Source organism: Nelusetta ayraudi, unplaced genomic scaffold (genome assembly GCF_046127955.1).
Source record: "Nelusetta ayraudi isolate G7.1 ecotype Tasmania unplaced genomic scaffold, CSIRO-AGI_Nayr_v1 ptg000004l, whole genome shotgun sequence".
In the NCBI taxonomy this organism is placed as follows: domain Eukaryota; kingdom Metazoa; phylum Chordata; class Actinopteri; order Tetraodontiformes; family Monacanthidae; genus Nelusetta; species Nelusetta ayraudi.
Window position 1 is genome coordinate 5857945 of NW_027466054.1, and position 12423 is coordinate 5870367.

The following is a 12423-nucleotide window of genomic DNA, read 5'->3' on the forward strand; positions in this document are numbered from 1 at the left end:
ATGTGAACGATTTATGCTTTAGCAATGTCCCGTCACCAGAGGTTTCCAGTAACTGGCCCATCGAATGGCTCATGAGGGAACTCTAGTTCCTGCTTGTGTATCGGTGTGCGGGTGCTTCGTCTTGGAAATCAGCAGTTAAGGGCAATAAAAGGTTCAGTCTTGGTGAGGAGAATATTCCACCCAGTAATGTTTCTCTTCCCATGGTGAACATTCACTGGGTGCACTGACGGAGCCTTCAGCTGCTCCGCTGCTTATAGAGCAGCAGCCTCTTCAGGCCTCCTCCTCCTCCTCCTCAAAAAAAGAAGCAAACGTCATGCAGCTCCAGACTTTCTCTGGCATCTCAGGGCAAACAGCAGCTCCGCTTTTCTCCTCCCACTGTCTGAACCTCAAGCGGCGCTCTCATTTCTCTGGAACACCAATCGAAATTGTGAAAGTCGCAGCGGAGCCTCATCATGTGATTGCAATGCTTCTCAAACTTTCCATAACAATTCCCAGCTGGAGAAGGTGCCCCTCATTTCTAATCATACAGACTCACTTTATAAGAGAAGGTGTGAGGGCAATCAGCCTGAAATTCACTTTTTAATAATAACAATAACCCCTCAATGTCTGTTCCTTCTTTGAAAGCCTTGACTTCATCAGAAATGGACAAAGAGCACATTTTCTGTGCTTTGATCTACAGGCCCCCTCAGGCTAGCGCTGATTTTATCAAGGGCTTTGCGGAATGTCTCTCCGTTATCAGGGTTAAATATGACAAAGCCCATGTCCCTGGAAACTTCAATATTCATGTTTATTGTCCCTCTGTGTCATGTTTTACAGCAAAAGTACATTTATCGCCATCAGTCATTTTAACTTTGAAGAATATGTGACAACAAAAATGTGTTTGACCTTGTGTTATCTTATGGCGTCTCGCTCAATAATATTGATGCACTTGATTTGTCTGTTTTTGATCACAGAGCTGTAATCTTTCACATTGTACTTTTATGACGTACTCAGAAATCATGTCCATGAGCCAGTCTTTCAACTCAGCATCTGCAAGTGCATTTAGTACGTGTGCTGCCACTCCCTCAAGAAAATAAATAACACTGGATACGTTCATCCATCAGTGAAACGGCAAATGTTAGAATATTCTTGATGACAAAATGCCTAATTGAATTCCCAGCAACTAATCATAACGCCCACCCCTCTTTTAAAAACAGAGAATAAACGGAGGATGGACAAATGGGTTAGACTTTGATACAAAAAAATGATAAAAAACCATGATGTCAAATCAAAAGTCTTATTTTTAACCGTTTGTTCTGCTAAACAGTTCCAAAACGATAAAGTTTTATGCTCCAGACAATAAATACTGTTGCTGGCTCTTCCCTTGCAAACCAATGAAAGAATCTCCCAAAAAATGTGAGCAGTATTTTTGCCACTTTGTAAAACTGTTGACATTTGGCATCGTGTTGCACCTGTGTCAAGCAGCATCTCAAATCACAGTGAAATTTCAGATGCCTCGTCTCACTTTCAGCTCATCTCCACGTCTGATTTAGAGGAAATGACCCACCGCCTCACCTCGTCCACGTGCCAATTAGACCTCATCCCCACTGGATTTCAACAGAAGGCATTCCAGACACTCAAAGACAGATACAGTCTCTATCATCAAACCATCAAATGCAATAGTGAGTCCCCTCCTGATAAAAAAAAAAAAAAAAATATCTGTTCCTCCCCAAATCTTTGAAAAGTCTGCCTCCTCATTTAAAATCAAACATGTATAATAACCTTGGAATGTGTTTGAAAAAGATCAATGAGGTTTTCGTGAGCAACATAGTGGAGACAGCTCCCATTAAGGACTCTAATGATTTGCTACTGGATACGATATTTATTTTTCAGATTTTATGCTCCGCATCGGTATGTGTAGATCATGATACCACCTACATGTTGTTAGCATCAAGGACAAAGTCCTGCCCTATCTCTATTCCTATTGTTTTTTTCAGCAATTAGTCTGGAATTCCTGCCTGAATAATCGTCTGTCAGTTGACTTTGTGAACAATTTGTAAAATGTACGTTTAACCTTCATGAAGTATAGGCCAATTTTTACTCTCCCTTATGTCCAACTTAAATATCCTCTTTTGTCGATAACTCTTCATCTTTTATGTTTTTATCCCAGCTAGATGTTCTGGCTGGTGGGCCTTTGGGGTGTTATATAATGGGTACAGGAAGCGCCAGAAGTAATATGGAAGGTTCAGAGGTTTCTGTATTGTCACTGCCATGAGCCTGTGGGTACAAAGTCTGGCTCTATTCTTGGTTACAGAGCAGTTCTCAGTTTTAGTGGTTGAGCGGGAATCATCAACATGGTCCGTAACACCAGTATGCACAAAGGCAGCACGGTTGTACTGAAGGTGGCAGAGCATGCTGGCCTGAGAAGTTGGAGTGTAGTGGTTTCCCTTCACAAGTGCCTAACAGAGCACTCTGAAGTTTCCTGGCCTTGTGAAAGGCAGTTTTCCATCCCACTGTCACCTCACTTCTTGCCCTGACTGAAAACAATTGTCCTCTGAAGAAACATGGTCTAAACCTGCTCTACATGTCAAATGCCCGGGGACAACTTTGCAAAGGCACGGCAAAAACAGGACTGAATATTTCAATATCTTTTTGGACCTTCCACAAAGCACTTAGTAACTGTGTTTTAAAAAGTAATATGCCAATACATTTCTATGAAACCTATTTTGAACACATGCTGCATATCCTTACGTGACTGGTATGAAATGTTCCATCTAGCTCTTCTGTGTGCTCTCTGTTTTCTTCTTGCTTCTTTCATGTCTGCTCCTGAATACCTCTCTTCGTGGTCACTTCACCGCGACCATATATTCAATTATTTTTTTTATTTACTTTTTTTGCATTCACTGCTTATCCATATCCATTGCCAACAATTCCAAATGGGTTTTCTTTATCCATCGGACTCTTGAAAGAAGGGTGAAAAGAAGGGGAAAAAGGCACGTGAGTAAGTTAGAAGCATATGCACGTAGACAGAGAGATGGAAAAACCCTTACCGATCACCAAGGAAATAGGAGGGAGAACTGTGAGGGAAGGATAGAGAGCAGAGCCAATTACGTTCTGTGAACATGCTTATCAGATTGTTTGGAAAGTTCAGGAAAACTTTAGTCCTTGAGGTGAGGAGCTCTGTCGGGGCCGTGCAAAACAGCCCAGGGTGCATCCTGCTCGCAGTGCATCGTCATTCCTGCAGCCAGCGTGTGAATTTTTCACATGTACTCAGACATCAGTGACCGCAGTCACTGTCTTTGTGCATCAGAGTCTGCCTGCTGTCTTGATGGAGGAGACACAACTGCACCCTCAACACACAAAAAGGATAACGCTATGCAATATAGGATTCTTTTTTTCTTTTTTTTTGCTGGTTCGTCAGAGCATTTTGTGGACCGTTAGTTTTTACCGACAGCGGCTGCTTCATAACGCGCCAACACCGGTGTCAATACACACCGATCCGCTGAAAGGAAAGAGAGATGTCGGTGGGGAAAGAGGGTGATGTCACTGCAGCAAATATTGCAGGAGGCTACAGCAGCAGAGATGTATTATAAACTTGGCAGGACAGGAAGCCTCCAGAGGGAACTGCATTAATTTTAATTTCAAGCCTAAACCTGAACCTGAACAGTGTGATCTGTCGGGCTTGGAGAAGAACAGAACTCTAATTAACATTAGACCACTTCAATCTTTGCACAGAGATTTGAATCGCTGAATTAAAGCAGCTGTTGGCAAACGTCGGAAGAAAAAAGGAACTCTTTGCGGACAGACACATGTAGTCTCAACTTTTTCAGGATCAGCTGTTAATACCTCATTAATGACACATTTCTTTATCCTTCTCTGCTCCTAATCAGAATGAATGTATTTTAAATTCAATCTCTTACAGACCGCAATTAGCAGAATAAAGCAAAGAGATACCCTCTTTTACCCTCTTTACTCTCTTCTTCCTCAGGTGAAAATTCGCCTCTGTCCACTTGCTGTCAGATAGACTTGGTGACAGGATGGAAGATGTGGATGAGGGTCAGGGTCCCCTGACCGTCGATGGAATTGATGGCATTATTGCCCTTGTTGTGCATCACAAGTGCCGCGCATCTAAAGTGGAACTATATCTGACTTTTAAACACAACACAGTCAAACTAAATCATTTAAAGCTGAAGCTTCTTTTTTTTTCTGGCTATAGACTCTTTATTTCACCTTTCAACTGTTGATAAGCATTATTATTTGCAAAATGAGTTTCAAAATTTGCTCTGGTTTGCATTTCAATGTGCAGTATATTAAGTTTCCACCTTACCCACAACCTCTTTTGCAATAATTCACAACTATTCTAGCAATTTCAAAATCAGCATATCAAGTAAACACCCAAGCGTCCTCAGTAGATGCACTGCCAAAATAAAAGTTAAACTTAAAAAGTGATCACGACTTTTAATTTTGGAATGTGATGAAAAATTCAGCAGATTTTTGCCGCACTTGGACGACGTGGCCCACAGAGACTACAAAGAACAGAGAGAAGATTTTGCCGAACGCCAGTCTCAGCATGGATAGCGTGCGCGCGCGCACACACACACACACACACACACACACACACACACACACACACAATATACGAGACATTTGAGTCAATGAATATGAGATTTATAATTTGCTAGTCATTGTATTTGATCAAATATCGTGAGAGCACACATTCTCTACTTGTTAAACTCTTAAAAATGTGCTGTTTAGGGTACCTGATCCAAAAAAAAAACAAAACAAAACAAAAAAAATATATATATATAGATCAGCTGTCGTTTGGGATGCAGCGAACTGTGTCTCTGCCTGTGCAAGCAGATTCTGGACTTAGTTAAGTGCAGCCATTGCTCATGAAAATAAACCAAAACAAACTTTCAAAGAGCTTAGCGGGGAATGAAAAAATGGGGAGAACGGCGCATAAAGGCAGGAGAGACGAGCGAGTGGAAGGGGGGCAGAGTGGGAGGTTCAGCGAGGGGAGCCAGTTATTTACAAAAAATACACAGTCGGGGAATTTCGGGGAGAGACGAGAGTGACAAAGTTGAAAAGAGGCGGGAGGGAGGTGGCAGGAGGGAGGAGATCTGGAAAGTCTGAGAGAAAAGAGGAGGTAAAGAGAGAATCAGGCCATTCATTCATTCCTCTGGAGACGGACGCCGGCTGAATGCAGGATAACTCATTCAAAACACCAACTCCACTTTGTCCCACAACACCTCTGTCAGTCTCCGCTGTAGTTACCAAGTGACTGGGACCTATCCAGAATAACTTAGCACCCTGACAGACAGCAACCAACCAACACACACACACGCACACGCATGTCACGCACGGCAACGATCTCTCCGTGGACTGTTTTGTGTTTTTGGGGGGATTCAAAGATGATTGGAGCGAGTCCCTTGGAAAGATTTGCTCATCACTAATGGGGCAGCTAACAGGGATCTCAACGATAAAAATAACATTCACGCGCGCACGCACCAGGCATGCACGGACAGACAACGCGGCACACATGGGAAACACACAAACCAAGTTAGCATGCCCGAGGAAACATGGAACACTGTCAGAATGCTGCAATCTGCCTGGCACCCAGAGACTTCCCTTAACCCTGTCAGATAATTGGTCTCCGGGGGACACGGTGCAGTTTGAAGCGGCAACTTAAACCATAATAAGGTTGTAAACACGCGCAACGCAAAGTGAAAGTAATTGAACGTGGTCGCGTGCAAAGAAAAGAAAAAAAAAACATTCGGGATGCGAAGCACAGGTGCGCACAAACTGGAATCTGCCCCCCCCCCCGCAACAAATAACAGCGACTTGGTAATAGTTGCCAAGTCAAATGGAAAGGCCGGCCAGTCAAATGTGCTGCACGTCAGGCAGCAGGAGCAGCGTTTTTTGTGCTTCTGCTGTGGGGTTTTTATTATCATTTTTCCCAGCCACCTCCCCCTTCTTCACTTCTTTACAGTTTTATGTTGCGAGCGTCCCAGTGGTGTTTTTGACCAAGCTCCGCTAGCGTGCGCGCGTCTCCACGCCTGCTGACTTTACGTCTGATCCCAACGTTTGACATTGTCGGGAGCGTTCCTATTTAATCATCTTGGGGAAATCTCAAACATTCTTTTAAAATTGAACATGAAAGGTAACCTTCTCTATTTTTACCCCGCTGTCTCGCTGCAGAGAACCGGGGAATTATCTTTCTTTCTCTCTCTCTCTCTACCCCCGGATCTGTGGAAGCTGTACGGATGGGGGTGGAGATGGAGGGAGGGGGGGAAGAAGGGGGGAGGAGGGTACACACAAACACACAGACGCACACGCTGGAAAGAATGGGACGGAGAAAAGTGAGAGCGAGCGGTGTTGGGGAGGAAGAGTGACAGCCAGGAAGTGCGTCAAAAAGAGGAGGCGAGCGACATGCAAGGCACGGAAGAATGCAAAGCTTCCGGTAGCCAAATATTTGGCAAAATACAAAAAATCTTGCTTCAGTCCTGGAGAGCAAAAAGGGGGCTGCTGCGCTAACAAGGTGCAAACATGAAGCGTTGGGTGACGGCTTGCTGCTGTTTTCCAGAGGAAAATTCATTTTGAACAAAGTTGAGGGACGCCTCAGCCTGCCGACGCGTCCAGATTTAGAAGGCTCTTCGTAGCGACACAAGTTACAGACGCTTCTCACACACTCACTCACTCACGTGCGAGCTGTGTATTCACCACAGAACCCTCAGTGTAATTCCTCTTTGTCACTCTCCGCTGGAGTCGCTGGCCGAGCTGGAGGCGAGACCGTCGAGAGCCGACGTTTGGCCGGCCTCAGATATTTGAGGAAGCCGTCCAAAAGGCCCTTTTTTTCATTCAGTCACAACCCAGTGGGTCAGTCCCATCAGAGACCAATTACAACCACTGCTGAGCCACAGATGAAAGGTTCCCGCTTGAAGAAAGCGTGCGCACTCTGAGCGGCTGCCGACACGTGTGTACTCCCATGTCGAGCGGCGGGAGCTCGGCTGAACGCGCGAGCCGCCGCTCGCACATCACACACGCTCGCTGCCGCTCCCTGGGCTCATCATGGCGGGAAGAATTATGCTGCTTGTTCAATTTGTACTTCCTGTCCTTCTGAACCTCACGTCACGTTGGACTTTTCTTTTTTTTCCTTTCAAATTTGCCATGGAAGGCAAAGCTGGTTGGCAGGGATTTCAAATTGAAGTTGCAATACGCAAATTAATTTTTATTTCCGCTGCTTGAGAGCACAGCTGAACGCAGCATCTAAACCTACACAAAGAGGCTTCGCACTCTCCCTCCTTCACAATATTGAGTTATTACTATAACATACAATGCAGTAAGCGGGTAAATGGCGAGTGAATGAGCTGGACTATTCATCCAAAACCAGCTAGAATATAAAACTAAATGACTTGTAAATTTGAGCAGAGTACTGATAATTGTCTCCTTGGAAACACAAAATTGTTCTGGCAAGGAAAGGTGACTCACTGGATTTGGGGTTATATCCAGCATGATTCTGGCAAATGTTTGCATTCATTTGGAGAACCTTTCATGCTATTTGCATGTGTTTTCTGAAGTTGCGGCGCATTTTCCCACTGCAGAGATGGCTGCCTCTGACTATTTATAACGTAGGGCAGCTGTTCCAATGGGTGGGAGGACGCAGCTATTCACATGCACCTGTGTACTGCTTCTTTTAACTCTCAGCAGCCATCATACAACCTACGTCGTCAATTGTATTTGATGAGCCTTTACTCATCAAATTAGTGCAAATACTGGCACCAAGAGCATTTCCTCCTAATCAGGAGTCGAGTGAAACACCACTGTGCATTGTGGCTTGTGATGTAGCTGCGTCAGGCGTTGTCCCTCCAATCATGAGGGACCTTCTAGTAGGTGCATTTTCTATGTGGGATAGTCCTCAAAGTTTTCTTTTGAAGATGACATCAATCCTATAAATGTTTATTCCACTTGGCACACATAGTTATGACATGTGGAAATTTGGCACTGAGAAATTAGCGGGGCAGCTGCGCTCAGGGTGTTTTTAATTCATCTGTATACTTGAGTTAACTTATTGGAATTTGTCGCTCAAACACCGGGAACATTTCTTTAGAAATAGAATAGGAATTTAACCTTCGTCTCAGCAAAAACAATTCAGAACAAAATGTCAAACAGATGTCTGTCAGGATATAATTACGAGGTAGTGACATTTCACATTTCTCCGAAAAAGCAAAAAGCTCAACGCTGCGCTGACGTCGCAGTGTTACAGTCCCAGCCATTAATTGCTACAATAATGATCTGGCCATCATTCAACATTGTGGCACGGGAACAGACCCAGAGGACCGCATTTCAGAGAGCACCATTACCTTGATTAGCGGAACTAATCCTGGCTACTGCACTGACTGCATAGAGACTCCATCGGACATGCATGTAAATAATCCAAGTAGTTTCTTGGCAGCTTGCTCTGCTGATTCCGAGCTTCCAGGTTGACACCCTCCCTCCCCTTCCCCGCACACCTCCACCTGGCCGACTAGCTGACCCCGCATACGCAAGCACGCAGCCAAGACCTTCATTGCAGCTGCCAGTGGGTTTCCTTTCCAGCGCCTTTCTCTTTCTCCGACTCCGCTGCAAGAGTCTCTCGATCCCCGTTTCTCTGTTTCTTAACAAACACAATAATCCCTTTGTCTTTTTGCAGCGCCGACAAATCCCAGTGGCTTCCCGCTAAAACTCACAGAGGCCCGTAAACCAAACCTTCCCAGCCAACATTTGCCAAAAAAGAGAAAAAAGACCCCAAAAAAAGTGTCTCTTCTGGGTGCAGAATTAACCAAGGACGGCGAGAAGTGGTGCTTGAGGGCCTCAAACACACACATACACACACACTTTGCGTGTCACGGTGGCATGCTCTCATAGTGACATGCAGACACACACACACACACACACACACACACACACCAGTAGAGCATAAATCATTCATAATGATCATTAAACGGGGGAAGAGGGGCCATAGGTAGGTGGAATAAATCGCTCCCCGAGACCCCTCCCTTAGTCACAATGATAGGAACTGACAAGCCACCCGATAAGGAGCAATTACCCAGAGTCATCTGGGCCAGGGACCATAAGGCGCTGACACACACACACACTCACACAGAGAGGCTGGAAAACAGGTTGGCATGCACACACACACATTCTGTACAAGAACAAAGCCGTACGCTGACGAGCGCGCGTGCGTTTTGACACAGTCCAACGTGCGGACAGACGGACGTGAGCAAACACGGGTGGAGACTCGCGGCGCTGATCTCGGCGAGTGGCGTGCGCGCCGCACGCTCACCCGGAGGGGGGAAAGGTTTCCGTCTCTCCCCCGTCTCCTCTTTTCTTTGGCGAGCCCCAGGGAGAAAAGGCACTTAAGATAACACAGACGCGACACATGTTGAATCGGGGCGGCTGCCAGGGCGTACAGATGCGGAGACGATGGGAACAAGAGAAACCTATTCAAACAGAGATAAAACACACACACACACACACACACACACACACACACACACACACACACACACACACACACACACACACACACCTCTCCTCCTCCTGGCTAGCGGTGAGACGACAGGCTGGGTCGGGACGGAGAGGCAGTGCTGTGTTTCAGCTGTGGATCTTGGAGTTGGGCATAAACAAAATATATACATATATATATATATATATTTTTTTAAATCCAATCAGCGAAACAATTACTTAACATAAGTGGGCTTTTTACGACAGCCGTGTTTATCGGCGGGCATTAAAGGCGTAATATCCGGGCAAAAATTAAAGCACAATCTCCACAGCTAATTTTAGACGGTCCGCTGCTTTAGGAATTTGTGCTTGGCAGAGTAAACAGAGAGCGTGTGTTAAGCGCGACCTTAGGGAGTGAGTGGAGTGGATGAAATGAAGCACATACTTAATAGCTAAACAAAAACAAAAAAAGGGGGGCGGGGGGGAGGCATTGTTGTGTTTGTATGTGAGCGGCACCGCTTGCCTTTTCTCACCAGACAAATCCTTTTGTTGCGGGCTTTATCTGACAGCAATATCCTGATCCTCACTCTTTTCTGCTCGGGTCAATTGAGTTTTTTTTTTCTTTAAAAAACAAAACAAAAACAAAACTAGAGCAAAACTTTGTTCATCTGCGGAACTGCGCCGTGGCTCAGAGTCCGACGATATTAGCAGCAAAAACACAGGCTGAAGGAGGAGGGAACGAGTCCTAGACGGTGCTGAGCTACAGCCGTGTGGTAAGAGCCTCATTAAATAAACCTTGGAGCCTTGGAACATCTGCCGAAGCCGAGAAGCAGTCAATCACCAAAAACAAAGAAAGCTGAACAAATAACTCCTTAGAGTGAAATGTATTACCGCCTTTCTGGGGTCAAACACTGGCAGTCACTCAGGGAGATTGGATGTTTTGGATGGAGGCAGCATTTTAAAACTGCAAGCACAATGTTCATCTTGCAGTTGTGCGTGAGCTGGGCTAGCCCTGTAGCTAAACTGTAGCCCTGCAGGCTAACCTGTGCATGACTTTGGCAGCATGTGTCATAAATGTGTCTCTGCGAGGGTTTACAGGTGTCTCAGCATCATGTAGCCTACAAGCTACATGATGCTTATGGGCAGCATGTAGCCCACAAGCTATATGATGCTAATGGGCATCATGTAGCGCACAAGCATGTAGCACACATGCTTGTGCGCTCCATTAAAGTCGTGTGGAAAACATCATCAACTTGAATATATTCAGTTTTTGATGTTTTTTTTCCCCAGTCAAAAAGTTTTTCGTCTAGATACAGCAGAGCGTGGATGAAACCAAAATCACACATTAGCTTTGCCCTCTGCTTCTCAGACGTGACTGGCGTGTAGCACCCAGCTGGCGAGTCGGACGGCGGGAGGGAGGGGGAGGTTGTTTTCAGGGCCTTGAGGAGAGGTATGAACAAAAGACAGCGTCAATAAATGACAAATGCACCCAGAAATTCGCATTTCGTGGCCGTCTGTCTGAGGGGGCAAAGTTGCGTCGGTAAAATGCATATTCAAATGTTTTAATTGTCACCGGCGTCTTAAAAATCTAACTATATTTATATCAACCCTGAGTGCAGGAGGAGTGGGAGTAGAAAACGGGCGGATATATCAGTGATCACACAGATTGACAGATGGCAGATGATACATACAAACAGAATGTACTGCATGGCTTCCTCTCAACAACAGCAAAACAATATGCAGTTTGCAAGAGTTGTGTTTTCCATTTGGATGTAATTGGGCAGTGGGGGTCGGGTTGGGTGTGTGTGTGTGTGTGTGTGTGTGTGTGGGGGGGGGGGGGGGGGGGGGGCGGGTGCGTGCATGTCAGGATGTGCCTGAACGCTACATGTAACACGATGCAACGCCGCATCGGAAGCGACGCATGTCGCCGAGCTGATGTCGCCCCGAGGCCACTGGACGTCAGGCCCGGGCTTGAAAACTGTACATTGCAACGCCGCTATTTAGCCGACTGAGGAGTGTCAAACTCAAACTGCAGCGAGTGACCTTTGACCTGCCGGTAGGTCAACATGGAGATGACGAGCTGGCGGGAAGAAATTGGTTGTGAGTGTCGGGGTCTTGGGTTTCGGGGTCCCGCGTTCGGATTGAAAAATACACGGCCGTGTGCGAGGACGCGGTGCCGATGTGAGGCAGCCAGCGGCGCCGTGCACGCTCGCTGGCTGCCTCACATCGGCGCCGCGCACGCCGGCGACTCCGTGCACGCGGCAAATCAGGCGGCTCTGCAAAGGAGAGTGGCTGTCAGACCCGACTACTGCAGGGATGTGCTGATAGAGAGGTTTTAGAGCAGCAGACTAGTGCCCGAGGCCTAGAGGAACTCTGGGAAAAAAAAAAAAAAAAAGAAACAGAGAGAGGAATGGGGGAGGGAGGGTGATGAGGAGGAGGAGGATGAGGAGGAGGAGGAAGAGGAGGAGAGATAAAGAAAACAGGAATGAGGCAGAAAATAAACAAGGTTACAGAAAGAGGGAGGAACGCCACGAGCGGCGGGGGGGGACTGGAGCGAGGTGGGAACCAAGGTCAGCAGTAAAAGCGGAGGGAGAGAGAAACAGAGAGAAAGGCTGGAGAGGGAAAAGGATGGATGGAGTGAGTGACAATGACAGAGGAGGTGGGGGGAGGAGGGGAGGCGCACAGAGACCTTTGCTTGGTAATTCCTTTATTAGCAAAGACCTTGACCGAGAAATTCCCTTCCACTTCCTGATCTCCCGACTCCACTCGCCCACTTTCCTCTTTCACATCCTTCCTGCGCGCCCAGCCCAACCCTCCGTCCGCCCATCCGGCCGTCCGCCAACTCGCCCTCCTCCCCTCCCCTCCCCCCCACTGCACTCTGCTTACTTTCCCCTTTTTGCTTCCGGGTGACGTCGCCGCTCGCTCGTTAAAGGGTCTCGGCTCAGCGCGGAGACGAGGTGT